Source organism: Lithobates pipiens, unplaced genomic scaffold (assembly GCF_037356315.1).
Source record: "Lithobates pipiens isolate NorthernLeopardFrog02 unplaced genomic scaffold, aLitPip1_a1.2 Scaffold_16, whole genome shotgun sequence".
Classification (NCBI taxonomy): Eukaryota; Metazoa; Chordata; class Amphibia; order Anura; family Ranidae; genus Lithobates; species Lithobates pipiens.
Window position 1 is genome coordinate 240,140,598 of NW_027507748.1, and position 23,538 is coordinate 240,164,135.

The window sequence follows — 23,538 nt, forward strand, 5'->3', positions numbered from 1 at the left end:
CACTAGGGGTGTTGAAATTAATCACCGAATCGATGCATCGGCATTCGACCGTCCATGATGCGGCATCGATGCTGTAGCTTTAAATAATCGATTATTGAGGATGACGTCATCCTCGTGCCATGCCGCCGCACCTCCGAGTGGAACCGAAAGCAGCCGAAGCTTTCGCGCCGTTTTCTCCTGCCTCCCGCCTCCTGCTGACGTCATCCCCCTGTGTCGCGGCTCAGAGAGAGGAGAAGAAAACACCGGCCCTGCAGTCTGACCTCCCCCGAGCCCCAGTTCTCCCCCAGAGCTTTCCTCCCAGTGGGCTGCCTTCCTCCCCAGGCCAGCACAGAGCACAGCACACCACAGGCTGCCGCTGTTACAGGGGGAGACGGAGAGGGAGACCGACCGACCGTCAGTGCCGTCGTCAGGCCCGCCATCACCCGACTCAGGAGGACACAGTGACAGGAGTCAGGACTGGGAGAGAGACCCGAGCTAAACCGCGCTGTCCTCACAAGCAGCAGGAGAGGAGAGAGACCAGCTCCGTCCAGAGTCCAGAGCACCTGAGTGCCAGTGCCACTGCCAGTCAGATACAGTGCCACACTGCCTGCCTGCCACTCAGCTCAGAGTCAGTACCATCATCAAATCACTCAGGTAGGTAATTACTGTCTGTGTCTTTGTCATTTGTCATCATGTTAGTGTCACACACACACAGTGTGGAAGAACTATAGTCACTAAACTTATCATTCTTCTGTCCTGTCCTCTCAGATTCCAGTCCTCACTCACAGGCAACAGCAGGAGAGGAGGAGAGAGAGACCTGCTCCAGCACAGCACTGCGCTCGCTCAGCTCACTCATGGTCATCATCATCATCACAGGTAGGGGTAACCAAACTCACTGTCTGTCTGAGTGTCTCTGTCACACACACTAGTCTAGTACTAGACTAAAAGAGGTGGTAGGGTAGGGTACGGTACTACTTACCAAAGTAGGATAAATTAATATATATATATAATCTAAAATAATAAAAATATCAAAATCTAATCTGTATCTGTCCGTCAGTGTAAATTTAATATAAATGTCAAATTTTCGGGGGGGCGTGGCCGCCCAGCGCGGAAGATGGATGCTTAAGAACAGAGCTCCATCATGAGGGGAAATAACGGAACGATTTGGATCCGAGCGGGACAGCAATTCCGTCCAAAAACATTACCAAATAGCGAACGGACATCCCGTATAACAATGTCACGTAAAAGAATGGGTGAATACCGACCGAAAAAACTTACAACACTTATGCTCCCGCAGAACAGGTCAGTGAGACCCAAAATGGCGCCGACGGCATTTCAGCGCCTCAGGGACATTACACCGCTCTCTCCTCAGAACAGCAGGAGAATACTATTAAAGGAGAAATACCTAAATCCCCTACTCAAAATACCAGTGCTGACTCTTTGTTAAATAGCCCAGCCAGAGCAAAAATGAGGATAGATACATTAATAGTACAGCCTCATTCACAAGTACTACAGACCCAGGCTTCTAGTTCTCCACAAACTAACCAGGCCTTACAATCTCCTATGGAATCATTCCCCACATCTGGACAACCAGTTATAGACACTACATTGAAGGAAATGCTAATTTCTCTACACTCCTCATTAGTGTCGGATTTGTCAAACCTATTTCATAAATTAAGTACCGAAGTGAGCTCATTAGATAATAGAGTCTCCACTATAGAAAGGGGAATGACAGAATGTTCTCATACAGTGAATGATCTCATTGATGCTTATGATGAGGTAAAAGATGAACAGGAATGGGTCCGTGCTAAGCAGGCCGATTTAGAAGACCGTTCAAGACGTAACAATGTCAAATTAAGAGGTGTCCCTGAAAGCATCTCTACACCAGATTTGCCCAAATATGCAAAAGACTTAATTCGCACAATTTTACCTGATATTACCCCAAGAGACTTTATAATTGATAGAATTCACAGAATTGCAAAACCACAACATCTGGCAGCTTCGGTACCGAGAGATATACTTATGAGGATTCATTTTTTCCATGTAAAAGAAAAAATGATGTATGAAGCTAGATCTAAGGGTCCACTCCCACGCCCATTTGAAGGTATACAAATATTCCCTGATCTTTCCAAGCACACGCTACAACTAAGAAGAGACTTGAATCCCATAACTAAAAGTATGCATAATCATAAAATCCTATATAAATGGAGATATCCTGCCACATTGATCATTACTAGAAATGGATCGACACATGTTGTTAATGATCTCCAAAAGGGCATCAAGCTTCTGAGGGATTGGGGGATAATTCTAGATCTCCCCAAAATAATTGACCCTTCTTTATCAAAACGTATACCTCTGCTATACCAACGCAATCAAGAATCCCAGAAACATCAACCAATGGAAATATCTGGCTCTTAAATGATCGATTTACATCGTCTATAATATCCCCTCATGGAAATTAATTCTGTCTTCTGTTCCACATGCATTAACTGTTTCCTCCAACAGCGGTTTAGCTGTTCCAGCTTCTATTTGTGTTTATCACACACCGCCAAATTTTTGTTATATTTGTAATTGATAAGTTCACGACTTGTTGTTGTTGTTTTCTGTTTTTTTTTTTTTTCTCTTGACTGTTTTAGTACAGTTCTCATTCCAGGTTCAATATTTTCTGATACATATTTATATACCAGTCAAATTAACTTATTACAACGCTGAATCTTGATCATTCTTTCACGATCCACCCACTGCCTACTAACTGTAAGTGTTATCCTTTTTCATTTATTATTCTTATTTAATTCAGCTACTATGCCATATAAAATATTATCCTTAAATGCAAGAGACAATCCCGTTGGCATTCAGCAAAAAAATTTGACAGCGACATTCTTTGTGTTCAAGAGACACATCTGACTCCTACGTCATGTTCACTATGTCGAAACAACAAATTCCCTCATATTTTTCATTCCACCTTCACCACTAAAAAGAGAGGCGTACTCATAGCAATAAGCAAAGACATTGACTTTACCTCACTACAAGAAATATATGATCCTAATGGTCGCTTCATTATTCTAATCTGCACAATTAATGGAAGTAAATATACAATTCTTAATCTTTATGCTCCTAACTCACATCAAGCAACTTTCCTTAAGAAAATCTTCACCAAAGTCAACAAGATAAAACAAGGTCTTCTCCTTGTTTCTGGAGATTTCAATCTGGTTGCAGATATTCATATGGACACTACTTCAGCGGCAAAAAGAAATCCATCTCCCTTGAATCAACTACTAACTTCATTTGATTTGTATGATGTATGGAGATGTTACCATGGAACAGAGAAGGACTACGCGTACTTTTCCCCCCATCATAAGTCTTATTCCAGATTTGATATGTTTCTTGCAGATAAATGGTTATTGCAAAATGTTAGCTCGTCTGCTATCCACACCATGACATGGTCTGACCACAATCCAATATCTATTACTATTGATTATACCTCCCCCAAACGTAATTCCTTCCTATGGAGAGCCAATAATTACATATTACAACATCCAGTATAAAGAAATTGCTAATCACCTGAAAGAATATTTTGAACTAAATGTTGATTCAGTGTCGGATGTTGCCGTGGTGTGGAATGCACATAAAGCAGTTATTAGAGGTATTATTATAAAACTTAGTTCAGCTTACAAAAAGAAAAGAATACAACAAATTGACTCCCTTACCTCCCAAATTGCTAAATTAGAGTCTGAACATAAATCTTCCTCACAATCCAATACTCTAGCTCAACTATTGCAGCTCAGACAGGAACTTAGAACTCTCCTTTTACACAAATATGAATACATGCAACGTAAATTTAAAGCCACATCATATTCCAAATCTAACAAAGCTGGTAAAAAATTGGCTCAGCGACTTAAAGGTATACAAACGAAATCTGAAATCCATTATCTCTTCCATCCACACTCAAAAGACAAATGATCTAATCCACAAGATATAGCGAATGCTTTTAGTGATTATTACAGTGATCTTTATAATCTTCATACAGATGCTTCCACTCACCAACCGTCTTCGGAAGAAATTGATAAGTTTCTTAATCAGGTTAACCTACCTACCCTAACTGAATCCCAATTAAATTACTTAAACGCACCATTTTCTACCGCAGAAATCCTTGCAACTATTGCATCATTACCAAGCAATAAAGCCCCAGGTCCCGATGGTCTTTCGGGGGAATATTTTAAACAATTCTCTACATATCTGACTCCCCACTTAACAAAATTCCTCAATAAAGCTGCATCATCTTCTAATTTCCCTACAGAATCATTATCAGCACTTATTGTTACGATCCCGAAACCTGGGAAAGATCCAACCACACCCCAAAATTTTTGACCAATTTCCCTACTTAAAGCGGGATTCCACCCTAAAGTGGAACCTCCGCTGATCGGATCCCTCCCCCCCTCCGGTGTCACAATTGACACCTTTCAGGGGGGAGGGGGGTGGAGATACCTGTCAAAGACAGGTATTTTCACCCACTTCCGGGCATAGACTCCCGCCTGCCGCTCTGTCTGCTGGGACACACACGGGTCCCAGTGACAGCGCAGAGATTTCCTATTGCGCGGCGCGGCTCGCGCATGCGCAGTAGGGAACCGGGAAGTGAAGCCGATTCGCTTCACTTCCTGATTCCCTCACCTAGAATGGTGGCGACAGCAGCCGATAGCCGAGCGATCGATCGGCCTCGGCTGCCGGCATCACTGGAACCCGGGACAGGTGAGTGTCCATTTATTAAAAGTCAGAAGCTGTAGTATTTATAGCTGCTGGCTTTTAATATTTTTTTTTTTGGTGGAATCCCTCTTTAACCGGGATCTAAAAATGTATGCTAAAACTATAGCTAGACATCTGGTTTCCATTGTGCCTGATCTAATACATAAAGATCAATCTGGCTTCATTAAAGGAAGACAGGCTCCTGATGCAACACGAAGAATGATAGATTTAATTCACCATGCAGAGTCTACTGGAACGCTTTCTCTGCTTCTCTCATTGGATGCAGAGAAGGCGTTTGATCGGGTACAGTGGACATATCTACAAAAAGTCCTATTAAAATTTGGATTTAAGGATTACATATATAGTGCTATTATGGCATTATATACTCAACCATCGGCTCAAGTATTTTCTGCCAATATGCTTTCTCAACCATTTCACATATCAAATGGTACACGCCAAGGTTGCACATTATCACCTTTAATCTTTAATTTGGCAATGGAACCCTTGGCTGAACATATACGCAAAAATTCTAAGATTACAGGAATAACCTTGGGTTCCACCTCTCATAAAATTAGTCTTTTTGCGGATGATATAATACTTATATTAACAAACCCTACCTCATCATTAGCCGCAGTTTGCGAAACATTGGAATGGTTCAGTCAAGTATCCTTATACAAACTAGATACAACAAAATCCCATATATTGGATATAAAACTAAATGCTACCACCAGAAACCTCTTACAAGCCCAATACCCCTTTACATGGTCTGAAGATAATATTTCTTATTTGGGTATACAACTCACAAGATCTACAAAACACCTTTTTAAGTCCAACGATAAACCCTTTCTGAATAAATTACGAACAGAATCCCAGAAGATCACTAAACTGGAACTTTCATGGACTGGAAGATTAGCAGCGTTCAAAATGATGCATTTACCTCAAATCCTTTACCTATTTATAACTTTACCTATCCCCATTCCTAAATATTTCTTTACATCCCTACAAAGGTTACTCAACCAATGTATTTGGTACGGAACAAAACCTAGATGTGCTCATTCCAAATTAAGAAATCACAAACTGGCGGGTGTGTCAGGTTCAATTGATTTTGAAGATTACTATATAGCAGTAATAATTGATCAATCTAAAGAATGGTTCCAAAATCCTCCAAGTAAACTCTGGAGTAACATCGAACATACCTTTCTATTAAGTCCCGGATTGAAGGACTGGCTTCTAAGTACTCCATTAGGGATTAAATTGCCCAAAGATTTACCTCCTACCATGGTTGCCACGACCAAAGCTTGGAAAATGTTAAACCAAGAAATACATTGTGAATCTAATATACCTCAAATGTTGATCCCTATCGAATCCTTACACCAGGGGTGTCCAAACTTTTTTCAAAGAGGGCCAGATTCGATGAAGTGAACATGTGTGAGGGCCGACCATTTTGCCTGACATTCTTTGAACCATTAAAATTCGGTCATTCGAGCACTCATACCTGGCCCAACAAAAATTCTCGTGCCTTTGTCGCGCTCGTTTGCCTGACACACAGACGAATGCTCTGTTATTTGGGGGTACCGTTAAGTCTTAATGGTACCCCACACATTGGAAACATGGGGTGCTTTTGGTGCAGCGCAATTAAAAAAAAAAAAAAGCTCTGGGACTTCTTTCCCTGCATTTTTGTGGGTATGGAAGCCCATTGAAATGCATGGGCTGCCCTACACACAGCATGCAGCCATGCAGATGTGAACCAAGGGCTTATTGGAGGGGCAGTAAAACTACATGGTTAAGCTGTTTTTACCACCCCCAACTTCTCCCCCTTTAGCTGCAGAGGGAGCAGCTGGGGGTGTACACATGCTGTGGCTGCAGCTGGAGGTATGCTCAGGGTGAATGGGCCTGCACTGCAACTACCCCGCAACTGTGTAGACTGCACAGTTGCGGTATAGTGATGCTACATTTACGGGCTTAAAACAGGTGGTGAGGAGGCAACATAATGCCTCTTTACCACCTTTCAAATGCCTCTGAAAAGCGATCTGTATATGGATTGCTTTTCAGAGGAGCAGCAATCCTGGCTGCTATCACACACACACACAAGCACCACAAAAGCAGTTCTGATGGTACAAGAATGGGGGGGGGGGGGGGGGGTCTGGATTAAAAGTAACACACATGCATACACATACACACAGACATACACACATACAGACACATGCATACACATACAGACACATGCATATACTTACATACATACAGGCACATGCACACACACACATACATACAGACATACACGCACATACACGCACATACAGACATACATACACACACACACACACACACACATACATGCACACAGATACATACAGACACACATGCTGCACACACATACAAACACACATACATGCACACACATACAGACAGACATACACGCACATACATACAGACACACATGCACATACGCATACATACAGACATACATGGACACACACACACATGCAATCATACATGCACAGACACACACACACATGCACATACAGACACACATACACACACACACACATACATACATACATACATACATACATACATACAGACAGACATGCACACACACACACATATAGACACACATGCACACACATACATACAGACATGCACACACATGCACAGACACACATACATACAGACACACATACAGACACACATGCACACACACATACACACACACATACATACATACATACATACAGACACACATGCACACACATGCATACAGACAGACATGCACACACATACATACAGACATGCACACACATACATACATACAGACATGCACACACACACACATACAGACAGACATGCACACACACACACACACATACAGACACACATGCACATACATACAGACAGACATGCACACATATACATACAGACACACATGCACACATACAGACACACATGTACACACATACATACATACAGACACACATGCACACACACACACACATACACATAAATAAAGCCTTTTTAAAACGAATCTAGCTTGTAGTACAGTACCTTTCCATTCCATTTCCTCATTCAGCCGGGTACTGCACTGTAGGGGGAAGCAGAGAGCACAGCACACTCCTCTGCACTTTACTTTCACTTTTGAAGCCGACGGAGCTTCACACAGTGCCGGGGATCGGCTCATTTGACAGCCCTGATCCCGCAGCACACCAGGCGGGCCGTTCAAAACCGGACTGCGGGCCGCGATTGGCCCGCGGGCCGGACTTTGGACATGCCTGCCTTACACCATTTATCACATGACCTATCTCTACATCATTGGTCTCAAAAAGGCATCAATTACATAAACCAACTTCTTATAGGTACACATACACAATCCTTTTCTGTTCTACAAAAACAATTTAACTTACTATATTCAGACATATCTACATATACCCTCTGTACAGGATGCCGTGGCTGGGTCCTGGAAGGACGCTATATTTCCCCTTTATTTGGTTTGTGGTCTCTTTAAGGGAATAAAATTGATTAACCCACCTGTTAGAGGAAGTGTCTTTAAAAACAAGACAGGAAGTGGTAGATGGGTGTGGAGGAGTGGAGAAGACATGGTGGATGGTGGATGGTGTTTGTTTTGGGTTGTTGCAGCAACAGACGTGGACAGCAGAGTCCTGCTTGGAAGGCTCCTGGCAGGGGAATCAAGATCAAGCACTGTTTTGATAGAGACAGCTATTCTGGACATTGCAAGTCGGTGAGACTAAAAAAACCTTTTCTTTTTTTTGTTTTTGGCTGCTGTAAAGCTGTTTAAGTTTAATAAACCCCTTGTTGTATGAAAAGCCTGTGTCCTGCGATCTACCTGGTCCCCCGAACATTACAAGTGGTGCTCGAATGCAGGCAGGACAAAGTAACAGGCTTTTTTCTTGCTATTTTTTGTTTTGCATTGGATTTGAACTGACATTTAAAGGGACAATACAGTGAATTGATGTCCTGGGTTAAAGCTGCACAACTGTTGAAAGCTGAAACAATGGAGGAGCTAATTAAACAGCTGTCCTTGGCTAATATGCAAGCGCAGACTCGCCATGAGGAAGCTAATCAGCACTTAGCAACCCAGCTGGAGGTACAAAAAACACACCACAACGAGGCGCTGGCTTTGCAGCAAGAAAATACTCGCCTGTTGGTGGCCCAGTTAGCAGCCCAGCAAGCGACCCAACAAGGGGTTATGCAGGCTCAGATGGCTGCCTTAAAAGAAGCAGTGCAACAGCTTTCTCAGGGCCGTGAACAAGTGGCCGTTGCCCCTGGCAACCAGGTGACCATAAGGGCAAGCCATTTTTTGCAGAAATTGTCCCTGAGTGATGACGTAGAGGCGTTTCTGGCTACATTTGAGAGGACGGCAGAGAGAGAAGGATGGCCCCAGGACCAGTGGGCCGGCTTAATTGCTCCTTTCCTCACCGGAGACCTACCACCAGAAGACGCTAAAGATTATCAAAAACTAAAGGCAGAAATACTGGCTCGGTTGGGGGTGACTACGGCTGTTCGGGCCCAACTAGTGCACCAATGGAAGTATTGTTCAGACCGGCCACCGCGATCTCAAATGCATGACCTGGTGCAACTAGTAAAAAAATGGCTGCAGCCCGAAGTGTTGTCTGGCCCCCAAATTGTGGAGCGGGTCGTGCTGGACCGATACTTAAGGTCACTGCCAGACGACCTTCAACGGTGGGTCAGCCATGGAGACCCCAAAACGGTGAACCTCCTTGTCGAGATGGTGGAACGATATACAGTGGTGGAGGATCTGCTTGGCCCTACCAAGGGTCAAGGGCCCAGTCTGCCACGGCCTTTCCGACCAACTGCTGCCCTTCGAAAGGATGTCCCCAGGAGCCCTGGAACCAACACTCCGGAAGGCCAAGAGTCACACCCATTACCCCCTCAGCGACCCGTTCCTGTTTGGAGAGGAGGGGATGTACAATGTTGGCGATGTCATGCCTGGGGCCATACCCGGACCCACTGCCCATTGCAGGAAGAGCCCATGGAATGCGGGGTTCTTCGAAGGGGGTCTTTCTATGCCCATAAAGCCTGTACAACACATCTTGACCCTGGAGAGGGGAAATTTGAGTGTGAAGTCCAAGTGAACCACCACCCTGCACGGGCTTTGCTGGACTCTGGAAGCATGGTAACCCTGGTTCACCCTAGAGTAATTGGGAAGATCAGTCCGGTAAGAAAAATTTTACGGGTTGTGTGCATTCATGGAGATACTAGAGAGTACCCTCTCATCTCGGTGTCCATCTCCACAGCATGTGGCACTGGTACTCAAGAGGTGGGGGTGGTAAAGAACTTGGTACATGACGTTATCATAGGACGAGACTGTCCGTTATTTGCAAAACTGTGGCGACAAGGAGAACTATCTGAAAGGTCCAGAGACTGGGAAGAAACTGGTCCCTCTGTTCCTGTTGTTGAAGGTAATAACCCTGAGATGTCGCATGTTCGAAATATGGACCCAGTTGATAAAAATGCTAAGGATTTGGTTAAGGGTGATGAAAGTAGTGCTGACACTGTTAAGGATGTCAAAATGTGGGGTTCACAGACCTACCTGAATACTGAGGGGGGGAACCTTCCCCGCTTCAGGTAATGCTGGGGGAAGAGGATGAAGAAGTGGCCTCTACCCCTGTCTTGCCAGATTTGGGTGTTCCCCAGGGGGCATTTGGTACTGCCCAGATGCAGGACCCCACTTTGGCCAGGGCACGGGAACAGCTTGTTGTAATAAATGGGGAGCCCCAAGAGCCAGGTGCTAATGAGCGGTGTCCACATTTTGCAATATGTAATGAATTGCTTTATCGGGTTACTAAAGTGAGAGAAAATATGGTAGAACAATTATTGGTACCCCAACAGTATAGACGCAAGGTCCTGGACCTTGCCCATGATGATGTTTTAGGGGGACACCTGGGAGTTGAAAAGACAGAGGCACGGATCGCCGACCGGTTTTACTGGCCGGGCTTGAAAGCAGAGGTAAGGAGATACTGTACCTCTTGTCCCACCTGTCAGTTGACCGCTCCGGCGACCCATTTCCGGAGCCCATTGGTCCCTCTGCCCATAATTGAGGTCCCATTCGAGAGGATAGCCATGGATATAGTGGGTCCCTTGGTAAAGTCGGCTCGAGGTCATTCTTACATACTGGTGATCCTCGACTATGCCACTCGATATCCTGAGGCGCTACCCCTGCGGAATACCTCCTCTAAGGCTATTGACCGGGAACTATTCCAGTTGTTTACACGGACAGGTTTTCCCAAGGAAATACTCACAGACCAGGGCACCCCGTTTATGTCTAAGGTTATGGCTGATGTATGCAAACTGTTCCGGATTAAACAGCTGTGCACATCGGTCTACCATCCCCAAACAGATGGATTGGTAGAACGTTTTAATAAGACCCTTAAGTCTATGCTCAAGAGAGTGGTACAAAGGGATGGGAAAGACTGGGACTGCCTGTTACCAGCTCTCCTGTTTGCTATCCGAGAAGTGCCCCAGGCCTCCACTGGGTTTTCGCCCTTTGAATTGGTATATGGGCGGAGACCTCGTGGATTACTGGACTTTGTTAAAGAAGAATGGGAAAGTGAACCAATTCAGCATAAGAGTGTTCTTGAATATGTCTCTCAAATGCAGGAGAGGATCCGAACTGTGATGCCGCTAGTTAAGGAACATTTACAAAAAGCCCAGGAGGCTCAACAACGGGTCTATAATAGGGCAGCCAAAATTAGGAACTTCCAAGTGGGGGATCGAGTAGCAGTGTTGATTCCCACTGTGGAAAGTAAATTCTTGGCCAAATGGCAAGGCCCTTTCGAGGTTGTAGAAAAAGTGGGAGAGGTAAATTATAGAGTCCACCAGCCAGGCAAGAGGAAACCTTACCAGATATATCATGTAAACTTGTTAAAGCCCTGGCCAGACAGGGAACCAGTGACCTCCCTGGCTAGTACAAAACTTGAGCCTCGGGTTGGGGTGGAGAGTGTCCAAGTAGCAAATACCCTGTCTAAAACCCAAAGTCAGCAGGCGAAGGAGTTCTTGCAGAAAAATAAAGAAAAATTTTCAGACTTGCCAGGGCTCACTAGTGTCATAGAGCATGATATTATCACAGAACCGGGAGTCAAAGTTTTTGTCCGGCCCTACCGCATCCCAGAGGCTCAAAGGAATGCCGTTTCAGAGGAAGTAAAAAAGATGTTAGACCTAGGGATTATTGAGGAATCGCAGAGTGAGTGGTCGAGCCCGATTGTGTTGGTACCGAAGCCCAACGGGACTCTGCGATTCTGCAATGATTTCCGGAAACTTAATGAAGTTTCCCGGTTTGATGCCTACCCCATGCCCCGGGTAGATGAGCTTATCGAGAGACTAGGTCCAGCCCGGTATATCACTACGTTAGACCTTACCAAGGGGTATTGGCAAATCCCGTTGACTAAGGCTGCTAGAGAGAAAACGGCTTTTTCTACCCCAGAGGGGAGTTTTCAGTACAAAAGGATGCCTTTTGGATTGCAAACTGCTCCAGCCACGTTCCAGAGAGCAATGGATAGGATTTTACGACCTCACCGGAAGTATGCCTCAGTGTACTTGGACAATATAGTCATTTTTAGCAAAGACTGGGAATCACATTTGCCCAAAGTTCAGGCAGTGCTGGACTCTCTTTGGAAGGAGGGGTTTACAATAAACCCTGAAAAATGTGCTTTAGGAATGGAGGAGGTGAAATACCTGGGTTATATCGTGGGTAGAGGGGTAGTGAAACCTCAGGTCAACAAAATAGAGGCTATACAGAATTGGCCCCGCCCCCTCACAAAAAAGCAGGTACGTGCATTCCTGGGCATGGTGGGATACTACAGGAGGTTTGTACCCAACTTTGCCATGTTGGCGGCTCCGTTGACCGATCTGACTAAGGGTCGGAAATCGGTCATGGTGGAGTGGAATGCAGATGCTGAGAAGGCTTTTTTGGAGCTCAAATCAGCACTGTGCCAACACCCTGTCCTGGTAGCACCTAATTTTTCAGAAGAGTTTATTGTCCAGACTGATGCTTCTGATGTAGGATTGGGAGCGGTGTTGTCACAGGTTATTCATGGCGAGGAACACCCGATAGTCTTCCTCAGCAGGAAGTTAACACCAGCGGAGAAAAACTACGCCATAATTGAACGAGTGTCTGGCCATTAAGTGGGCTCTGGAATCCCTCAGATATTACCTTTTGGGGAGGAAGTTTAGGTTGATTTCTGATCATGCCCCTTTAACATGGCTGAGACAGGGAAAAGGGACTAATGCCAGGGTTACCCGGGGGTTCCTGGCACTCCAGGAATTTAAATTTGTAGTGGAGCATAGGCCCGGGAGACTGCATCAAAATGCAGATGCCCTCTCCCGAGTCCATTGTTTGAGCTCCACTGTTGCCTCCACCTCCTTGGCTTTGGGGCACAGGGTGGGGGGATATGTACAGGAAGCCGTGGCTGGGTCCTGGAAGGACGCTATATTTCCCCTCTATTTGGTTTGTGGTCTCTTTAAGGGAATAAAATTGATTAACCCACCTGTTAGAGGAAGTGTCTTTAAAAACAAGACAGGAAGTGGTAGATGGGTGTGGAGGAGTGGAGAAGACATGGTGGATGGTGTTTGTTTTGGGTTGTTGCAGCAATAGACGTGGACAGCAGCGTCCTGCTTGGAAGGCTCCTGGCAGGGAAAGCTACCTGCCATCAAGATCAAGCACTGTTTTGATAGGGACAGCTATTCTGGACATTGCAAGTCGGTGAGACTAAAAAAAAACTTTTCTTATTTTTGTTTTTGGCTGCTGTAAAGTTGTTTAAGTTTAATAAACCCCTTGTTGTATGAAAAGCCTGTGTCCTGCGATCTACCTGGTCCCCCGAACATTACACCTCATACAACAATGCCTCAATAAAATCAAACTTCCTTTATACAATATTTCACCAACAATATGGGAATTTCTTAATTCCTCTTCAATTCACAAAAAAGGAATCTCCTTAATTTACAATATCTTACACCTCAAAAGTTTATTTACAAAATCCACCTCTCATTCACATTGGGAAAATGATTTACAAAAGTCCTTTACGGATCAACAATGGGAACAAGCACTTAAAAGTATCTACAAAACTACTAAAAGTTCAGCACTATGGGAACTTACTCAAAAAATTTCACTGAGATGGTATTTGACTCCATCAAGATTAACATCCTTTAATTCATCTTTATCGGATTTATGCTGGAGATGTAATTCCGCTAAAGGTGACGTTTCATATTTTTTGGAGTTGCACTAAACTCCAAGAGTTCTGGAAAAAAAAAATTCTTATATTAGCAGACATAACTCAAATACAGATTCCTTTTTTACCAGAGTTAGCGATATTGAACTTAACTATAGAAGACATACCATACCCTTTTCGTCATGTAACAACACATGTCTTCCTGGCAGGCAGATTATCCATAACTAGATTATGGAAATCTACAACACCTCCAACTGCTTATCAACTTTTGGATATCGTATCCTTACACTACAGCTATGAATTAATGATGGCCTCCATTGCAGGTAATTTACCAAAAGAAAAATGTAGGTGGTCACTATGGGAGGGATGGTCAAAATCCACTGATTTTCTGAAACAATCTTAAACCATTTCTAGATATACTTTTACTGTGTTTTCAATTCCTGGTTTCATTATATTTGGATATATTATAGTTTTATATGTCTTAAAATACTTAATATTGGCGACATCTCCCTCTCCCAAGACACAGCTGTGCACCCACTGGGGTGTCTAGGGGAGGCTAACATTTATATTTATACAATTTAATATATATCAGTTAATTTTATATTTATGTTTCTGTAATGTATTATTAATCTCTTACTTAACCACTTCAGCTCCGGACCAATAAACACCTTAAGGACCAGAGGTCTTTTTGCAATTTTTTTTTTTTATAAATTCTTTATTTTTTCATCTTTTCTTTCCATAGATTTCACATTATATTTCGTTTTACATCTACAACTTCTTTAACAGCTATAACAGTCTTATAATATTTCAATCCGTACCTCAATTCCATGTCATCCTCCCCCCTCCCTCACCCTTCCCTCCCAGAAAAATAAATAAATAAATATACAAACAAGAGAAAAAAAAAAAAAAAAAAAAAAAAAAAAGTTTGAATTTTCACTATAATCCCCCCCCTCACTCCCCCCCCCCCCCCACCACCACCCGCCTGCTCTATCATATTTCGAAATGTTTCACATCATACTTTCTCTATAATTTAGATATGGAGCCCAGATCTTCTGATATTTCTCGTCTTGATCTCTCATTGTCATTGTTAAATTTTCCATTTGTTGGATTTCTGCAATTCTCTGAAACCACTGTGCTCTAGCTGGAGGGTTGCTTTTTTTCCACAGAACCGGGATGCATGCCCTTGCTGCTATCAATAAATGTCTCAGCAAAGAATTTTGAATCTTTCTATTGCCATTGGGATGTCCAGCAGCAGAAAAGTTGCCGGTTTATCTCCCAGGTCAATTCCTGTAATCCTTACAATAGTATCGGCTACCATCTCCCAGAACACTCTCATTTTTGGACATTCCCAAAATATATGTAATAATGTTCCTTCTGCTCCATGACATCTCCAACATGTCTCTGATATCTGGGGGTAAATTTGATGTAACACTTTTGGTGTTCTATACCACCTAGTAAGGATCTTGTATCCCCCTTCTTGATATCTGCTTGCCATCGAGGCCTTTTGATTAAACCACAGCATCTTATCCTTTTGTTCTGGGGAAAACGTAGTCCCTAAATCTCTTTCCCAAGCCTGTAAAAAGGGCAAATCTTGTAAAGTCTCCTGTTCTATTAACATACTATAAAAATAAGACATCAGATGTCTCAGTTCCTCTCCTTTCAAACAGATCTCTTCAAACTCAGTCAATGCCCTTATTTCTACGTATACCTTTGATTTAGATCTAATAAAGGCTTCTAATTGCCTCATTCTGAAAGGGTCTAGTCCTATTGTCATTCCTTTTTCAATATCTTTTTTAGTCATTAACCGGTTGCCTACCGAGAAATGACAAATTCTACTCATACCTCTATCTTGTATTGTTTTAAACTTTGGATCTGTCATTCCCGGTAGAAATGCTGGAGTACCAAGGATAGGAAGGAGCGGACTGGGAATTCTTGAAATAGATGTTTTCCTGAATACTCTTTTAGTTATTCGTAATGTCTCCCCTAGTATTGGATGTTTTCTCAATCCCATTGGTATTTCTGTATCTGGAATCCACACTAATCCTTCCAATGGGATATCTGTCGCTGCTTGTTCTGTCTGTATCCACGGTTTTTCGTTTTTAAGCCTACACCATTCCACTACTCTAGTTAAGTGTGAGGCCTCCTGGTATTTTATTGGATCTGGAAGTCCTATCCCTCCTTTTCCTTTGGGGAGTACTAAAATATCTTCTTGCTGGCTTCCCAGCCCAGATGAACTTCATAAATCTTGATCTAAGATCCTTAAACAAACTTGAAGGGATCTTAATTGGTATAGTTTGAATTATGTATAACAGTCTGGGCATCACATTCATCTTAATAATATTGGTTCTCCCGAACCATGTAAAAATCTCTTTGTCCCATTTTTGAAGATCTCTTTTGATCTGTCTTACCAGTGGGATATAGTTAAGTTCAAACAATTCATTTAGATTTTTTGACATTTTTGTTCCTAAGTAACTTATATATGAATTCGTCCATCTAAAATCAAATTGCGTGGACACTGCTTGCAACTGAGGCGAATCCATCTCTACTCCCATTGCCTCCGATTTTCCATAGTTTATTCTAAAGTTGGATATTTTCCCATATTCTCGTAGCTCCATTAGTAAAGATGGGAGAGATGTAATTGGGGACGTTACAAAAAAGATCAAATCATCTGCATAAGCTGCCAACTTCTGATCCTCATTTTTTATTTTTACCCCCCTGATATCCACATTGGCACGTATTTTCCTTAAAAAAAGGTTCTATTGTCAAAATGAATATCAGGGGTGAGAGGGGACATCCCTGGCGTGTTCCATTTAAAATGGAGAATGGCTCTGATAATCTGTCATTCACTTTCACCCTAGCACTTGGTTTTGAATATAAGTTTAGGATCCATCTCAGCATCCCCTCCCCCAGGCCTATATGTTGTAGTACTGCTTTTAAGAATATCCAATCCACCCGATCAAACGCTTTTTCTGCATCCGCAGATACTATCACCATTGACTTATGCAATTTTTGTACCAGGTAAATTGTGTTCACCACTCGTTGCGTATTTTCTCTTCCTTCTCTCCCTGGGACGAATCCCACTTGATCTGGGTGTATTAGTTCCGGTATCAAATTTATCAATCTCATGGCTAATATTTTTGTGAACAATTTAAGGTCCACATTCAACAACGAAATAGGTCGGTAGCTGGGACACTGAGAGGGATCCTTTCCTTCTTTCGGTATTACTGTTATATGCGCCAGTAACGTTTCTGTTGGAATTTGCTTCCCTTCCCGTATTGAATTATAGGCTTCCACGAATCTCGGAGCCAATTTCTCTGCGAACATTCTATAATATGACAAAGTAAATCCATCTGGACCTGGTGATTTACCTAATTTCAATATTTTTAATGCTTTTGCAACTTCCTCTAGAGTGATTGGTACATCTATTTCTCTGGCCATTTCCTCTGTTATTTTTGGCATTTCTGTCCTTTCAATATATTCTCTAGCGATCTCTCCTTTTTTTAACTCCTCTGCCAACGTAGGCTTCTTTTCCAACTGATATAGCTTCTCATAGTATTCTTTGAATACCTGAGCAATTTTCTCCGATGTATTAACCATTTCATCTCTCTGTGTCTTAATTTGTGTAATTGAATTCCTAGTTGTGCTTTCTCTGAGGGCGTTTGCCAACAGTCTCCCTGGTTTATTCCCAAATTCATAGAATCTCTGTTTCCCTCGAGTTAGCTTTGCTTTCGCTTTATCTATTAATTGGAGATTTAATTTTTCACGCAGACCCTCTAATTTCTGTTCTACTAATTGTGCTTGTGATTTTTTATGTACTGTTTCTAGTTCCCTAATCTCTTTAAGCAAGTTATCAATCGTTTCATTCATTCTGCGTTTTCTATGTGCTCCCATGGATATAAATATTCCTCTCATGACACATTTATGTGCTTCCCATATACAAAAAGGTGTTGTTTCTCCTACTTTATTTGTTGCAAAAAAAACATCCAGTTCTTGTTCTAATTTTACCTTATATTCATTATCCTTTAGTAATGTTTCATTTAACTTCCATTGCCATTCCCTTGGTTCAGCTTCCCCTAATTCAATCACACAACTCGTCGGGGCGTGGTCTGATAGTGTAAATAGGCCAATTGAGGCTTCCACTAGGGATGTAATCACATTCTGGGAGATTAAAATATAGTCAATTCTAGAGTAAGATTTATATTTTGCCGAGAAAAAAGTATAATCTCTGCTCTGTGTGTGAACAGCCCTCCAGCTGTCGATCAGCTGCAGTTCTTGCATCATTCTCTTTACTTTCCTTAATTTGACATAAGATAGATGAGACGAGCCTTTTGATGTGTCTTTTATTGGATCCAAAGCCATATTTAGGTCGCCTCCTAACACTAATATTCCCTCTTTATGTTGTTGAATAATCTGTAAATAGATTTCTAGAGAGGTTACTTGGTTTTCATTTGGCAGATATATATTTACCAATGTCACTTTTTGGCAGCCCAATGTACCTTTTACTATCAGGAGGCGACCTTCCTCATCCATGTATACCCCTTGTTCCTTCCATGGTGTCTGTCTTGCTATTAAAATAGATACCCCACAGGATTTCGAGTTCTGTGAGGTGCTATGATATACCCAGGGGAAATAGTGACCTTTACTCCAAGGGATCCTATCCTTTTTAAAATGAGTTTCCTGTAAGAAAACTATTTGAGATTTAAATCTTTTCAACTCCATTATTAATCGTGTACGTTTCTCTGGGGTGTTTAGTCCCTTAACATTGTATGATGTGAAACTTATTTTAGTCATTTTTATTGTCAGTTCGGGGGGGGGGGGGAGGGAAAAAGAGAGGAGACGAAAAATAAATAAATATATAAAAATAAAACCCAATCCACGCCCCAAAACTACCCCTTCTTTCAGATAAATGAGAGACAGATACTATATCCGGAGCTGTCCCCCAAGAAAAAAAAAAAAAAAAAAAAAAAAACCCAACGCCTCCGACTTTTCCTCCACCTGGAGGAGAGGCGTTTAATATGGGGGTGTTAGTGAGCAAAAGAGGAGCAAGTGAACCGCGCCCACAACCGGCGTTCTCCACACTAACAATAATTATTTTTCTACCACATTCATCTTTTTCTTGTTAACATAGACATGATCTTTATCATTATCTTTACTTAATCCTTTACTTTTCACATATTATCTCTATTCTTCCCCTTTATTTCTTTTCCCTTTCTCTTTCTCTTTCCCCTCTTCTCTCCCTCCTCCCCCTCATCATTTCTACTGCTACCCCTCTCTTCTTTTCCTTAAGTAAATTACTCTCCCCTCAACCCCCCCCCCCCCCCCCCCCGCTATCAACAGGAAAGGGAGGGCAGGAGGGGAAGATGTGCGGGGGACACACAAAAACAAAAAACAAAACACAATCTCCCCCTCCCCTCCCCTTCCCCCTCCAAAACCGAGTAAACCTTCACCCCCCCTCTCTATTCACTCTACTTCCCCACCCCACCTCTCCCCCCTAAGGGAGTCCTATTAAATCAATCCACATTTTGTGTCATTTGTGTCATATCCATGCAATCAAAAAAAAAAAAAAAAAAAACAAAAAAAAAAAAAAAAAAAAAAAAAAAAATATATATATATATATATATATATATATATATATATATATATATATACATATATATATACATATAAACCATAAGGATACTTATAATTTCCTTTCCCATCCCCTCCCCCTACCACATCCCCTATCTTAAATCCAAAACCGTGTATATCAGAGTGCACACATTATCTCCCACTTCCATTTTACCATCCCACCCTCCTCCCAATCCCTTTAACCTACCATACCCACTTCTCCATTTGTAAGAAGTCCTATTAGATCACTCTACAAAAACAAAAACAAAAAAAAAAAAAAAAACACAATCTCCCCCTCCCCTCCCCCATCCCCTCCCCTTCACCCTCCAAAACCGAATAAACCTTCACCCCCCTCTCTATTCACTCTACTTCCCCATCCTACTTCTCCCCTCCAAGGGAGTCCTATTGAATCAATCCACATTTTGTGTCATTTGTGTCATATCCGTGCAATCACAAAAAAAAAAAAAAAAAAAAAAAAAAAAAAAAAAAAAAAAAAAAAAAATATATACATATATATATATATACACACAAACATATATGTATACATACACATATATATACATACATAAACCACAAAAATACTTATAGTTTCCTTTCCCATCCCCTCCCCCTACCACATCCCTTAACATAAATCCAAAACCGTGTATATCAGAGTGCACACATTATCTCACGCTTCCATTTTACCATCCCACCCTCCTCCCAGTCCCTTTAACCTACCATACCCACATTCTCCATTTGTAAAAAATCCTATTAGATCACTCTACTTTTTATATGTGTATCATACAAAAAATAAGTAAATAAATAAATAAATAAATAAAAAAAAAAAAAAAAAATGCGTACAAGACCCAAAGGGGCTTGTAATGGGCATGGAGGGCTACCCATGCCATTTTTCTCAATGGTTTTCAACCATATTGCAGGAACCAGATATAACATTAAAACCGCAAGCAGTTTTAAATGGTGTTATGTCCGTTTAATGTAATTTTGTGCAGGGACTGTTCTAAACACGGGAAACACGTGGCACTTCACAGGCATACTACAGACACCCCCCAGGCACCATATTTAAAGGAATATTTAACTTTTTTTTTTCACTTTAATCGTCATTAACCACTTCAGCTCCGGACCAATAAACACCTTAAGGACCAGAGGTCTTTTTGCAATTTCGCACTGCGCTGCTTTAACTGGTAATTGCGCGGTCATGCAATATTGCACCCAAACGAAATTTGCGTCCTTTTCTTCCCACAAATAGAGCTTTCTTTTGATGGTATTTGATTGCCTCTGCGATTTTTTTTTTTTTGCGATATAAATGGAAAAAGAGCGAAAATTTTGAAAAAAAAAGATATTTTCTTCTTTTTGTTATAAGAGAAATCGAATAAACTAAATTTTAGTCATACATTGAGGGCAAAATTTATTCAGCCACATGTCTTTAGTAAAAAAAATTTCAATAAGCGTATATTTTTTGGTTTACGCAAAAGTTATAGCGTCTACAAACTAGAGTACATTTTCTGGAATTTACACAGCTTTTAATTTATGACTGCCGATCTCATTTCTTGAGGTGCTAAAATGGCAGGGCAGTAAAAATCCCCCCCAAATGACCCCATTTTGGAAAGTAGACACCCCAAGGAAATTGCTGATGGGTATGTTGAGCCCATTGAATATATATTTTTTTTGTCCTAAGGGATTGAATAATGACAAAAAAAAAATTTTTACAAAAAGTTGTCACTAAATGATATATTGCTCACACATGCCATGGTTATATGTGGAATTGCACCCCAAAATATATTCCGCTACTTCTCCCGAATATGGGGATACCACATGTGTGGGACTTTTTGGGAGTCTAGTCGCGCACGGCACCCCGAAAACCAATCACCACCTTCAGGATTTCTAAGGGTGCAAATTTTTGATTTAACTCCTCACTACCTATCACAGTTTCGAAGGCCATAAAATGCCAAAATAGCACAAAGCCCCCCCAAATGACCCCATTTTGGAAAGTAGACACCCCAAGCTATTTACTGAGAGGCATGTTGAGTCCATGGAATATTTTATATTTTGCCAAAAGTTGCGGGAATATTACAAACTTTTTTTTTTTTTGCACAAAGTTGTCACTAAATGATATATTGCTCACACATGCTATGGGCAGAAGTCAAATTACACCCCAAAATAAATTCTGCTGCTTCTCCCGAGTACGGGGATACCACATGTGGGGGACTTTTTGGGAGCCTAGCCACGTACGGGACCCCGAAAACCAAGCACTGCCTTCCGGATTTAAATATAAAATGCTACCAAAAAACCTGTTAGCGATGGCAGGGATCAGGCCTGACTCTGCGATCGCTGCAGTTATGTGTTTAGTGTTTTGTAAGTGACAGTGATCGATCGATACTGCACTTGGGTGGGCTGGGCAGAGGGGCAAAACGCAGGTGCTAGCAGGTATCTGGGCTGATCCCGCTAACAATGCGTTTTTTTGGAACCCTAAACTGCTGGGGACGCTAGTATAGATCTGATCAGATCAGATATTGATCTGTTCAGATTCTATAGCACTACGGGAGGTGTATGCTTTGCGTGTGGGTGTTAGCGGTACTGGCACTAACCTAGCGCTGCCTGGGGCGACGCAGACCCTGACCCTAAAACCTAATTGATATCACCCGCCGGGTGATCAGGGGGTTAAACCTTTATTGGGTAATAAATGGTGGGTGCCCTGATGCTATAAAAAACAAACTAACCAGAGTCACCCGTAACACTTATACGGTAATCAGTGGTGAAAGGGTTAACTAGGGGCAATCAGGGGGTTCAAATTTTTATTAGGTAGTATATGGGGGTCCCTGGCGCTATATAAAAACCTGACGGGGAACCTAAATAACTAACTGGCTAACCAGCGTCACCAGTGACACTTATACTGTGATCGCTGGTGAAAGGGGGTGAAAGGGTTAACTAGCAGCAATCAGGGGGTTAAAACCATTATTGGGTAGTATATCGGGGTACCTAGCGCTATAAAAACCTGGCGGTGAACCTAAAAAAATAACTAGCTACCTAGCGACTGTAGCGACACTAATGCAGCGATCAGAAAAACGATCGCTTAGTGACACTGGCAAAAGGGGTGAAAGGGTTAACTAGCGGAAATCAGGGGGTTAAAACCATTATTGGGTAGTATATCGGGGTACCTAGCGATATAAAAACCTGGCGGTGAACCTAAAAAAATAACTAGCTACCTAGCGACACTAGCGACACTGATGCAGCGATCAGAAAAATGATCGCTTAGTGACACTGGCAAAAGGGGGTGAAAGGGTTAACTAGCGGCAATCAGGGGGTTAAAACCATTATTGGGTAGTATATCGGGGTACCTAGCGCTATAAAAACCTGGCGGTGAACCTAAAAAAATAACTAGCTACCTAGCGACTGTAGCGACACTAATGCAGCGATCAGAAAAACGATCGCTTAGTGACACTAGCAAAAGGGGGTGAAAGGGTTAACTAGCGGCAATCAGGGGGTTAAAACCATTATTGGGTAGTATATCGGGGTACCTAGCGATATAAAAACCTGGCGGTGAACCTAAAAAAATAACTAGCTACCTAGCGACACATGCAGCAATCAGAAAAATGATCGCTTAGTGACACTGGCAAAAGGGGGTGAAAGGGTTAACTCTAGGGGCAATCAGGGGGTTAAATCTTTATTGGGGGGTGATAGGGGGCTACCCTGGACCTAACACTAACTGTCCTGACAGTTTTAACTGTCACAACTGACACTGAATGCATTGATCAGTAAAGAAATGATCAATGCAATCAGTGACACTGTGACTGGGGGGGGGGAGGGGGGGGATCGGGGGGCGATCGGGGGGGGGGGGGTTTGTGTGCCTGTGTGTACCTACATGTCAGTGTAGTGTTGGTGCACACTTACTATTAGTCTTCTCCTCGTAGTCCGGTCAAAAAGACCGCCCTGAGGAGAATGACATCACTTCCTCCTTCCTGTGCAAACAATACACAGTGGGAGGAAGCTTCTCATTGGCCAGGAGCGATCC

General features: G+C 42.4%; 1 long non-coding RNA gene across 1 annotated transcript in view; it reads right to left on the reverse strand.

The window, feature by feature from the left end:
- The window catches only part of LOC143982472 (uncharacterized), a 122,729-nt gene that overhangs the window by 86,348 nt on the left and 12,843 nt on the right, over positions 1 to 23,538 (reverse strand). Inside the window, exon 2 of the long non-coding RNA XR_013274464.1 lies at positions 13,850 to 13,991. This is a non-coding gene — a long non-coding RNA (uncharacterized LOC143982472). The remainder of the gene's footprint in view (positions 1 to 13,849; positions 13,992 to 23,538) is intronic.